Source organism: Pteropus medius, unplaced genomic scaffold (genome assembly GCF_902729225.1).
Source record: "Pteropus medius unplaced genomic scaffold, Ma_sr-lr_union100, whole genome shotgun sequence".
In the NCBI taxonomy this organism is placed as follows: domain Eukaryota; kingdom Metazoa; phylum Chordata; class Mammalia; order Chiroptera; family Pteropodidae; genus Pteropus; species Pteropus medius.
In genome coordinates, this window is record NW_024344253.1 from 3404924 (window position 1) to 3417519 (window position 12596).

Below are 12596 nucleotides of genomic sequence, written 5' to 3' on the forward strand. Positions count from 1 at the left end.
TCAACAGTTATTGAAAACTAAAAAGATTATTTAAAAAAAATATGTGTGTGTGTCATTGGCATGTAAGAGGATATCTATTATATACTTGAGGAATATTTATAAAATGAGAAGAAAAGATCAAAGATTTAACCATAGAGATATCAACATTTAAGAGTTAAGTGGAAGAGGAGGATCCTACAAAAAATATATAATTGTGAGAAACTTGAAGGAGTAGTATCAAATGCCACAGAAAAATCAAGTATGGAGAGAACCGAACATTGCCCATGGGATTTGCCATACTAGAGGTCTCTAAAGACCTTGTAGGGAACAGCCTTTCTAGAGTATATGTGGAAGAGCACAACAGAGGGATGAAACAGGTTAATGAGTGAGGAAGAAATAAGGAAATGGGGATCCCAAAAATAAAGATAATATCCTGAAAAAGAGGACAGGTGAATGGAATACCTGGGAGGTCCTTTGTGTGGCACTTGTTGATGGACTAGACATCTCAGCAAGGTATGTGCTTATAAGTATAGTAAAAACGAAGGTATGTAGATGTGAGCCATCTCCTATTAGCTCATTCCAAGTTCATATATGAGCAAATCTATCAATGAAATACATGTATTTCCTTATTAACTTCCATCCTTCCCAAATCTCTTTGGTCCTAAAATTCTAATTGTCCCCATCTGGATCAGGTCCTCAATAGCATCTCTATTAATAGATTAACATAAAATAAACACAGGCCTTCAACAAGTGCATTAAAAAATTCCCACAAAAAAAAAATTCCCACAATAATAGATTCCCTGAAATTAGTCTTTCAATTCTCTTACCTGATTTTCCAACCTGTTTTTTCAGTGGTGGTGAGCTTTATGATCTAATAACTATTTCCTTAGTCACTTTGTAGGAAATAAAGTGTTTTAAACTGTAGTTTATGAAAACTTAATGAGGTTAATGTCATCCATCTAATTCATAAATCCATGAGTATTATGACCACATATATGAGATTTTCAAAACAGAATATAGTTCATATCTTTTTATCTTTTTCTCAAAAATTAAATTTAAACAAATGTATAATTAATGTGGTTTTATTATTTCTCTCTCATAAGATTATTCATATAAATAAATGCATAAATAAAACCATAAAATGTCAGACACTGGGCAGAAAATATAGTCATAATATCTGTAAAATATTCATCAGTCTTCATTTCTGTTAGAATGTGGAATGAGGAGAAGGTAGAGGCCAAGAGGCTGAATTAAAATTAAAATGTCCTCAAACTAAATGGCAAATAAAAAAGAGGGTGGGTTAAAAAAAAAAGCAAAACAACAACAACAATAGAAAAAAACATAAAAGAACAAAATATAACAAAACGAAAAACATCTACCCAGCAGCTAGTGCTGGCATGAGCTCTTAGAGAAAGTACCCCAGGCCCTCTGGCAAACTGCTTTCACAGGGAAGAAAAATAAAATGTTAGGCATCCTCTCAGTATCACATGATTAACTTTTGTCTTTGGTAATAACAAATTAATAATAGTTAATTTCATAATTTACTGTATACTAACCACTTTCACAAGGCTTGTCTTATATAATCTCTTAAATCAACCTTAAGTATTGATACAATCAATATCACAGTTCTACATATGAGATACCTAAGGCTTGAAAGGTTGAGTAACTAACCCAAGACCCCATGATTAGTGAACAAAGAAGTCAGGATTTGAACTCCATGGTCTAAGTCTTTATCACTATGCCACCTCACGACTACAAGGTGAGACATTTTGAGATCTCCTCTGGCCTGGCAAACATAGGTGCTACTTATAGGAACCTGACATGGAAGTAAAATTATTTCCGTTCTATGAGGCATGCCTATAGAGAAAGCTGGTGAGTTCTGTTTCAGTGATGAGATTGTATAATTACGTGTCTATAGTGCTTCATATTGTACTACCCACCCCCACCCCCTACATATTGTCTCACTGTCAGCCCTCACAACAATCATGTTGATAAGAACGGGCTGGATTCAGAGTCTTTTTTCTCTAAGACTATGGCATTTTCACTGTAACAGATTACTTAAATAGACCTCTTTGGATAATTAGAATAGGGTAAGTCCGACATCCACAGAGTACATACACATTGAGCTCTGAAAGAAAACTTACTGATTAGCCCAAAAAGAAATGTGAGGGTTCAGTGACAATTTTTCAGTTGATATGGAGAAATGTAATATGTACTGATTCCCTGCCCATAACTATTTCAGTTTTTCCTGCAATTCCTTGGATGGAATCCTGATCTTCCCACTCCAGGAAAGTGCTGACTGCAGCTCTTCAAGTGCTAAGAAATGCCTAAGGAATGCTGCACTAGTAAAGAACTAGAGAAAAAAGAGCTGGCTGGCACGCTGCAGCACAGAAGCTGAGGAGATGAGGGAAATGATGATGGCTCACAATTCCTGACAAAGCCTTTCCAGGAGTGATGGATATTTAAGAATGGCACTCAGAGACAAAAAAGCCAATCTGCACAAAGTGGTTATATTCCTGATCTATGATACTCTATTTGAGTCCAAATTTAAAATATGGCTGTGCAGTTGAAATCTAGGCTTTTCCCTCAGTGTTTGATTTCCAACCAAATGTATGTAAAAATAGATTTTTCCCATGTGCACTTTCAAGTTACATTTAGGAATGAAAGAAAGAAAAAGGGGTGGCAGGAGAAAATCTTTGCGGAAAGTTGACCAAAAGAATTTTTTTCACTGAACCCTCACATTTCTTTTTGGGCTAATCAGTAAGTTTTCTTACAGATAAAAAATCCATTTTTAAAGAAAATAACTAAAATAAATGTATGAATTTTAAAAATTTTTTTGGATTGTTTCCCTTTTAAATAATGGAAAACCAAAACTCTTTTACTCATTTATACTAAAATCAGCTGATTTTCTAGTTTGATAAGCAAGACTTCTTGAAAATGGGAAATAAACAGGTGTGAGAAAGCTATAATTCTACATGTAAATGACACATAGATGCCACTATTGCTGTAGCAGAAAACTGTTTCTGATATGAATGACATCAGCAGCCTCACCCATGTGTATTCCTGGAGCATCCACTGAGTATCCATCACCATGCTGAGAATTCCTTAGGAGGAAAGGTTTTTTCCATCCTCTTACACTGAGCTTACACCTGTGGGTTCAAATTAATGTCAAATGTGGTACAAAAAGTCTACAAAAGATGACAAAACTGAATTTGGGAGCAGAAACAGAATCAGACATTTATTTGTCAGTAAATAGGGTTTGTAATGTGAGCAACTGCCTAAACACCTAAAAATACAAAAGTCGCCCCTAAAGGCCCATGAAGGATCGCTAATAGATAGTAGCATCAGAAACTGTATATTGGTTAGGGGATACATTTAGTCACGAATAACAGAAACAATCCCTCATCTCCCCCAAAAATGTAACAGTGGCTTAAACAAATTTAGGTGTGTTTTGCATACCTAACAAGAGATTCCAAGTAGGAAATCTAGGGCTAATTTGACAACTCTTCAGTGCCACTTGGGAGCCAGGCTCATTCCAGCCTCCCATTTCACCGTCCTTGTGTTTGCTTTCTTTTTTGTATGGTTACCTCATTATCATAAGATGGCTACTTCACATCCAGCACTGAGCTAATGATCTAGAGAAGGGAAAGGGTGAACAGCAAAGAGTAAAAGGTACATAAGCTGAGTCTCTCCCTCTTTGAAAGACCCTAATTAGAAGTTTTACCTAGTAAATTCTAATTTTATCCCTTTGGCCATCTCTGGCTGCCAGGAATGCTAGGAAGTGTAGTACTTCTGTTTAGATGAAGTATGATAACCTAAAAAAAACTGAGAACAAGAATGGAAAACAGGAAGATGGATACTGTGAAGGCACCTTGCAGTTTAGTCACAGACAGGAAAAGGAACAGGGAATAGCATGGCTGCCACTCAGTGTCAACCTCAAAAGTTAAGAATAGACATCAGACATCTAGACATTTTTATTTCTCTTCATTAATCTATTTTAATTATTCACAACTTTATCAACATCCTTTGTATTTTCAGGCTACAATGGAGGTTGCCTCCTGCTCCATAAAATAATAATTCAATCTGATTACTCTTTGTTAAGGCTTTATATAAAGCACTAGTTTTATAATATTAGAAATCTATAGCTAACATTTATTTAATAGTCATTGTGCTTCAGGAACCATACATATTATCTTATGCAATCCTTAACACATTTCCATTAATTAAATACTATTTTATTTTTGTCTGTTTTGTTGACCTTTGTATCCCAAAGTGCTTACAATAGTGTCTAAAAATGTCCCAATTAATATTTTGTGGAATAAATGAACCCCCGTTTTTAAACTGGAAATTTGAAGCATAAATAAATAAGCATATTTATATGTTGTATAACATCTAATTTTAGCAAGTGGCAGAGCCAGAATATAAACCCTTGTTGTTGGAATCCAGAACCTATGGCCTTACCATTTTGACAGCTGATCTCGAGTAGAAATAAACAATTTTCTGGTGTCAAAGAGTATGTTTTACTTGTCAATTAGCATCCTCAGTTTCTAATGCTGTCCTGGAATATCTTAGGTGCCAATAAACACTTTTAATGATTAATGATAGGCAGAAGAGCAGACGGTGACTGGTAGACCTACAAATTCCAACCTTATACCAGCTTTGGGACATTGTGATGGGCCTGGCAAAGTCAGACAAATTCTTTCAGATATTTAAGCAACCTAACTTAGAAATCTCCAGAGAGAACATTCTTCAGTCTTTTTATATAAAGCTTTCCTTTGTTATTCTGAAATCACTTTCAAAATACAAAATAAAACAACAAAAAAACATAACTAAACATTTTTTTTAAAAAAATTAGAGGAATAAGAAATAGTACTTGAGCTAAGTTTTTAAACAAAGTTGTATGATTTCAGGCCTTGACATTTGCTGTTTCTTCTGCCTGCAACTTTCTTCCAGACATATGTATATCTAATTCTCTTACTTCCTCAGATCTCTGTTCAAATCTCATATCCTCAGGGATACTATCCCTGACCCTTCTATGTAAAATAGTTCCACTCTCTATCCACATATCTTGATTTATTTTTCTTCATAACACATAATGGTACTAGACAGTACATTGTATATTCATTTTTGTGTTGATATCCTCCCACTAGAAAGTGAGAGTCCTAGGAAGAAGGTCTTTGTCTCATTTGGTTACCACCATACCCTCAGAACCTAGAATAGTACCTAACACACTGTAGGATATCACTAGCTATTAATTCAGAGAATAAATGAATCAATAAAGTTAATTCAAGAATGCAGAAAAGAAAGCTAGCAGATATCAGTACAATGTGCTCTTAAGAAAGTGACTGACTACAGCCAAAACAAAGATGTCTAAGATCAGGTCTTGTACTAATGTAAACATCAGTTATATCAACTAAAATTAGTATACTTTTGGTTCTTATCCTAAAAGAAATTTCTCATATGTACGTTTTCCTCCAGTAAAAGAAGAGGTTTACGTAGTTCTGAATTTTAGTTCATGGATACCATGGGAACAGCTTGCTTCCTGTAATCAGTTATCCAATTTAAGAAAATTTCAAATGTTGTTTAAAAAGAAACAACCTCCAGAGACCCTAACTGGTATTACTGGTGGTTTTAGATATAGTACTAGAAATCATAAAGTTAAATATCAACAAACACAATAAGGAATGAAAGCAATGATGCAACCATTCTGCCTTTGAGAAATAAAATTTTAATGCTGCACCAATCATTCATTCTCTAACTGTTCAGAAGAGAGTTGTAAATGTTGAATTGAATTGGATTTAATAAAAAAGATTTATTAGTAGACATAAGCAAGAACCTATTGACTCTAAAAGAATTATCACTACAATGGTTGTTGAATCATCAATTCCAGGAATATTTTAAATGAGTTTTATTAATCCCCTTTGTTAGGAAAATCTAAATGTAGGTACATTTTACTCAGGGAATGAAGCATGTGACCCCTTTAGACACTGCTATGAACTGAATTATGTCCCCCAAAAAATTCATGTTGAAGCCCCAACCCCTGATGTAATCCAGGTTTGTTCACATGGCAGTGGTATTGTGGTATGGGTTTCAAGAGAAAAAGCAGGAGCACACATGACCTCCTGAGGCTTAAGCTCACAAGCAGCAGTGTTGCTTCTGCCAAATTCTTTTACCAAAGCAAGTCACAAGGCCAGTCCAGGCCCATGGACTAAGGAAACGGACTTACCTCTTGCTGGAAGAATCTGTAAGGTCACGCTGCATTGGTCATGGATACAGGGAGGCTGCTAATTGTGGCCTTCGGTACAATCTATTCACTTTAAAGAACCTGAAAAAAGCAATTTACAAAGTGAATATGTGAATGGAAATAGAAGTGAGACGGGGGCACCATATGGGGATAAATCAGGGCTGACATTTCTTAGGCATAATTATCATAATTTAAGTAATAGTTATACATAGAGAGGAGTGAGAGTGAAGAGATTATTCTAATTTTCTTAATGAAAGAAAATTCTCTTCTTTAAAGAAAATTTAAAAGAATTTAAATGAAAAGGATCTTAATTAACCTTAACATGGAGATTTTCACTGTCTAAAATAAATCATTTCATGTTGTATTGAAATCTGTGAGTTTCATTTTTCCATTCCTGTTGTATGAATATTTCTCTGTAATAATTTTCTTTGTAGAGCACAATAACTGCCCAGCCAGTCTGCCAGTTCTCTGAGTGGGAGGCTGTCAAATGGTATATGAGAGTCAGGCAAAAACGCAACCATCTTTCTGCATCATGACACTCATGAATCAGACCAAAAGCTTTTGGTAATGTGAAGACGATATATGAGTTTTACGCCTAAGGGTACAGAAATAAAACTGTCATAATTTTCATGTTCCCAGATAGAGGAGGCAAAAGTAAAAAAAAAATGTAAGCACCCTTCAGTTTCTTTTAAATCTTCCACATGGTTGGTTTTGGTTTTGTTCTGTTTTGTTCTGGTTTGACAATGGTTAAATAAAACGAAAAGTCACATTAATGCTGTCTGTAAGGAGCTTTTTAAAAATTTTTAATTTATAAGAAAGAAGAAATATGTCATTTGAAAAAAGCAAAATTTCTATGAAAAACACAATTATGATTAGTATGTACATCGTGTATTCATACACATTCAAGTATGCCAAAAAGTCCTTTATTTTCTATAATTTAACATAAATTCTATTTTGTGTCCTAATTTTTCCAGAGAGGTGAAAACTTAATCTCAGCCAATTCAGTGGCCTTCCATTTTCCCTCTGAGTTACATAGACACTCCAGGGAGCTTACGCAGTACCAAGGTATTGGTAACAGAGGGGTGACACCTGACCTTGTTATCAGCTGTGAACACTGGAATCTACAGAGATGCCCACTATCTCACCTGGGCCTCAGTCATTGTCCCCTACATATCACCGAGCTTTTCCTTGTTCTTGTCAACAAGACCCCATCAGATTCAGCAACTGTCTTCAATACTTCCATGTTCCTGGTCTACATACAGAAACTATTAATTTTTCTTTCCACAAAGTGTGGAAATCCTAGCTAGTCTATTTTAAGGTCCTGTGTGCCAAGATATGCTACTTAGTCAATTCAGCTTTCTAAGGTCTTATCTTTTCTTAGTGATTTAACTAGGAAAGTAGGCACATGTCTTTTTCCTTTTGGATCCCAACAAGGCAAACTAGGTTTCATCTTCCTGCCTCACTGGGATTCAGTTGTGGAAGCAAAATAAAGGACTTTTGACCCTGGACTATTCACAGGTACACTCAAAACTTCCCCTCTAACTCTTTTCCCTCTTATATGCATAAGGAATCTTTACTATATGGTATGTGGAGTAGGAAGGTTGTCCTCTCTCATATTTTCTCTTACATCTTTCATTAATGTTATGAGCAACTTTTGTTGCTCTAAGGAGGGGAAGTGGATATGATACATTTAGTTTAGGGCTTAGAGTAAAAAACAGTCAACTTCTTTAAAATAAGATGTGAACTTCCTTCTATGTTTAATTCTAATATGTTAATACTATTTCACTGTCTTCTATTATTTAATAAAAATTAGAAACATCACTTTATTTATAAACAGACATAAACATACTCCTCTAAGGAGCAGAAGTCAGAAAGAGACTCTTTTTTGTTTTATTTTTTTCTATTTGTTGCTCTATATTTTCCTCATGAAATGGCCTAAGTGCTAAAAGGAGAAAAGGTCAAAAAGGAAAAGAAAATATAAAGACAAAATAGTCATTAGTAATTCAAAAATAGTAGCCTTCCGCACAAACCACGGTAGTCATGTTTGCTTTATGCTGAATTATTTTTCTCTTGAAAATATTGTTTTCTTGGACAGCACAGAGTTATGTATTAGCAATCTCATCCCAAATGTAGGTCAAAATCAATTCCATTTCATGAAATATTTGATAGCAGATTCTAAAGTAGGATACTTAGAGAAGACAGTGGATTACTTTGAACTCAGTAGAAAAAGAAGCTGACTTCTTGAAAGATTGATATGGACTTTTCCTTCATTTAATTCTAGTATAAATATGTTTAATGGCACATTAATAAAAATTAGAAATATCATTTTATTTATAAACAAACATAAAAATAGTCCATCTATTGACTATCCATCTATTCATGTAATTTAAAAATTTATCTGAGGTGAACAGTCTTCTTTCTTACCACTACCCACTAGGATCAGACAACTAATAAGAAGAATGATCTGGAAATACTACACACAGACTGGGTGAGAATGTACGTTTGAGTTTGTGTCTATATGTGCATGTTAAGTATGTTATCTTCATTTCAAGACCAAATAGAAATTCTTTATTGTTCTGGTACAATGTAATTCAAAGTTTCTCAAACTAAAATCCTAACTTTCCTGGGAGTTCATAGTCATATTTGAGAGGAGGGGGCAATGAGTCCTCATAATTGACAACTATTTATGCCTTTTCTCCTTTTTGTTGATTTAGGAAATTAAACATTTACTATGCTATCTTATCCCTGAGTCTGCTGAAAGCACAGTCTCAGTAATGCCATCTTGGTTTCAGGTCATTTATTTGGGACAAGATCAGAAGAAATAGAAGTAGTGGAGCAGGAAGAGTGATGTTAGGAATGGTGGAAAGTCAATAAAGTATATTTATTTAGCTGGTTACCACATAGGACAATCGGGGTCAAATTCCCCTGGGGAACCTATGAGGGATCATGTAGAACATGCTTCAGATTGAACTCACTGAAGGACAAGCAAATAGGGCATTTATACACCTACTCACATCCTCATTTCTGGAGAGATGCCTCCAAGATTGTCAACTCCTCTCTCGCTTCCAGCCTGCTCCTATTCACAGGGGCTGAGTCTACTGTGGTTTTGGAAACACACAGTGAAGCCCGTCACGTGCAATTGAGGAAGGTGATGACAATGTGCATACCCATCTACATTTAATTTGTTGAACTCTCTAAAGCTTTTTCTCTTTGAACAAATTATGATAATACTTGCTTTGTCTTCCTTTCAGGATCTAGTACTTTCTAGGATTTTTACAGGTGTATCAATTAGTTCTTGCCACCCAATGTGTGATGATAGGTAGGTAAATATTGACCCTATTTGCAGGTGAGAAATCAGAGGTTCAGACAGGAAAATTAACTTTCTGGACCTTCAAACCTCTTCACTAGTATTCTTTTTAATATACTAAGCTGCTTCTGTTGAACTAACAGATCTAAAATTTAGAAAGAACTTTGAGTGCACAAAGACCTTTGGATTAAGCCACCATGATTCAAACTATAAATTCCACCCTGTAACTTTCAGTCCTCAGGAAAAAAAAAAAGAAAGAGAGAGAGAGAGAGAATACCTTACTCAGAACTCTTTTGGCTTTGACTAGCAGAAACCCAACTTAGGCAAAGAAGGAATTTATTGACTCAGGTAACCAAAGGGTGGACAGGGAGTCCTCTAGGTGACTTTGTTTCTGTTTATTGGTTCCCTTTGTGTCTACTATAAACCAGCTTTTTCTCCAGGCTAGAGTGCATTTCCATTCTATTCAGAATTGAAGACACTCCTACAGAATTGAGAAAAGGGAAACGAGTGGAGTCTCTCTAAGCCAAAGTTTAAAAATCCCAGAGAAGAGCTCTGGTTGGCCCAGCTGCTGTCAGGCATGCACCTGTTAATAGATAATTGGTACCAGAGAAGCAGGATTGGCTTGAACTTTCATATCTCCAAACTGAGGGGACTTAGAGTAGAAGCATTTCTTGGAAAAGTTAGAAGGTACATTTTGGGGCAAATATATCAGTTGCTATCTGTCTATTCCAGAGAGGAAAATAATGTCACATCTACTTTCTTAATATTGATTTCATTATACATAAAAGCTTAAATTATTTTTCTTTCTTTCTGGCTTTTCATTTTTTTCTTAAGTATATTTGACCAAGTTGGCCAAACTGCTCTGATGTTTTGACCCTATTTAGGCGCAATCATTACCTTAGTTGAGAGAAGAAATCGCTACGGAATTGAGATGCAAAATTATTTTTCTGTTAAGTATTAGTAATTGTCTGTTAAGATCTGGGCTATATCTATGAATGTTCCTTGGGTAAAAGAAATGGAAACTAATACCAAGAGAAGGTTAAAGTGGAAAAAGATGATAGCCAGATCACTGTCTTTAAAAAGACAGGAGAGCATAGGGATTAAAAACACAAACATTGAAACCCTTATTCATATTCAGAACCCAGCTCTACCACTTACCTAGCTGTGTGACCTTGAGCAAGTTACATCGCCTTTCATATCTTTAGCTTTCTCATTTGTAAACTAAGAATAATAATAGTACTCACCTCACAGAGTTGTTGTAAGCACTATTATGAGTTAATATATCTGGCACAGATAAAGTTACTTATTATTTTTATTATATTGAGTGCCTCCAATATAATGGGCTGGATATTTTGAGAAGTAAGAGAAGAGACGCCCAAACAGAATTATAAACATTTATGTTCAGGAGCTCTTTTTAGGGAATGGAATAAAAAAAGGTTAAGGATTACTTTGACAAAAGAAAAAGCGAAGAGTTAGTTCTTGTATAATGCATTAAATAAAGTCAGAGTGTGATGGAAAGAGATACCTGGAGATGGTGAAGAAGACCCACGCAGACAAGAGTTGAAGGTGACTGAAAGATGGTGTGAGTAATCACAGAAGGCAGGCTAAAAGGACAAATTAGAAAGAGCTTAAAGTTGGAAGGAGAAAGGAAGGCTTGAAAAGACCAGAAATACATTTCATGTTGCAGAGAGTATGAACCAGTGAAGAATGAACACCAAGACCTTTATAAAAGAGAGAAAACAGCTGACAGGAAAAAAACAGTCCCTGTGTTGGGAGAATAATTTAGAACAGCAGTTGGCTTATTCTGCTCTTGCAACTACAACTGTCAGCACTCTGGTAAGATCATGTGATTGGGGAAGGTGATTAACAAAGAGAAGAGGTAGAGAATTGCAAAAGTAGTAGGCAAAAAGATGTCCTTATAATTAAGAAATCAGTGGGAACCAAATAAAACTGGAAATATTAAAGCCCCAAGCACATCCAGTCGATGAATATAATCTTTCTCATTTGTTTAATGATTCCCATTGATGTGCTTGTCTATGGGGACAATATGTTCAAGGTTGATAGAGCAGCTTTGAATGTGCATAGGAAATGTAGAGTTGATTTATGTAGACCATAGAACTGAATCAAGGTCTGAATCCATCATGATCAAATGACAATTTTGGCCCTCTAATGCTCTCTAAATGGACCATAGAAAAGAGTCTTTGAATTGGCATCACAGCTCCAACACTGTGTGCAACCTTGGACCTTAACTTCTTCAAGCCTCAGTTCTCATATCTTAACTTCTTCAAGCCTCAGTTCTCATATCTATAAAATTAGAATAATAATGTAAAGTGTTTATTGTACCAGTGCCAGGCACAAAGTAAACAATACATGTATAAGTGTCCACTAGTATAATCTTTGTAGGGGATACCATCTCCCTTTTCAAATTCACTGATTAGATCCATTCTATTAACTCTTAGTTTTGACATAATATATTTAAAAGTAAAAGCTTTAAATTATTTCAAAGTATTTTTTCTTAATAACTATTTATTTTATTTATTTACAAAAAATTGATAAAAATGAGGGGAAGGGAGGCAAAGTCCTAAGCCAGCACACCTGTTCCCAGCAAATAAAAAACATTCAACACTTACAATCACACTGGCCATATTCTCCACATTGATTCTAAAGATTAAATCTCTTCACATAAAAGTCTTAGATTTGTGTTGGTCCTACGAGGGCAAACACACATTATCTGCATCTAGGAATTTTATTTCTAATTTGAATGTAATGGTTTTCTGGAAAAGAGAGGCTTGAAAAGCTGTTTTTTTGTACTTTCCAGGGAAGTTTTGACCAATAAACTATGGTGTCATATCAGAACACCCATCCTCTAATGCAAGAGACTCCAGACACATTTTTTCAAAATAACAGGGAATGCATTAGCGGAATAGCCTCTCCAAAGTGAGAGAGACAGAGGTCCCTGAAATGGCTGCTCACTTGGGAGAAGCCTCCAGCCACACCTTCTCTCCTGACAAATGCACACCTCAAGGATACAACCCTATGCTATTTGCAGCTGAGCAGAGGTCATGC

General features: G+C 35.3%; 1 long non-coding RNA gene across 3 annotated transcripts in view; it reads right to left on the reverse strand.

Annotated features, from left to right (window-relative positions):
- The window catches only part of LOC120607828 (uncharacterized), a 270547-nt gene that overhangs the window by 115698 nt on the left and 142253 nt on the right, over nucleotides 1-12596 (reverse strand). For all 3 annotated transcript variants that reach the window (XR_005654245.1, XR_005654246.1, XR_005654244.1), the window contains exons 3-4: nucleotides 6206-6304; nucleotides 3031-3128 (exon numbers count right to left, since the gene is read on the reverse strand). This is a non-coding gene — a long non-coding RNA (uncharacterized LOC120607828). The remainder of the gene's footprint in view (nucleotides 1-3030; nucleotides 3129-6205; nucleotides 6305-12596) is intronic.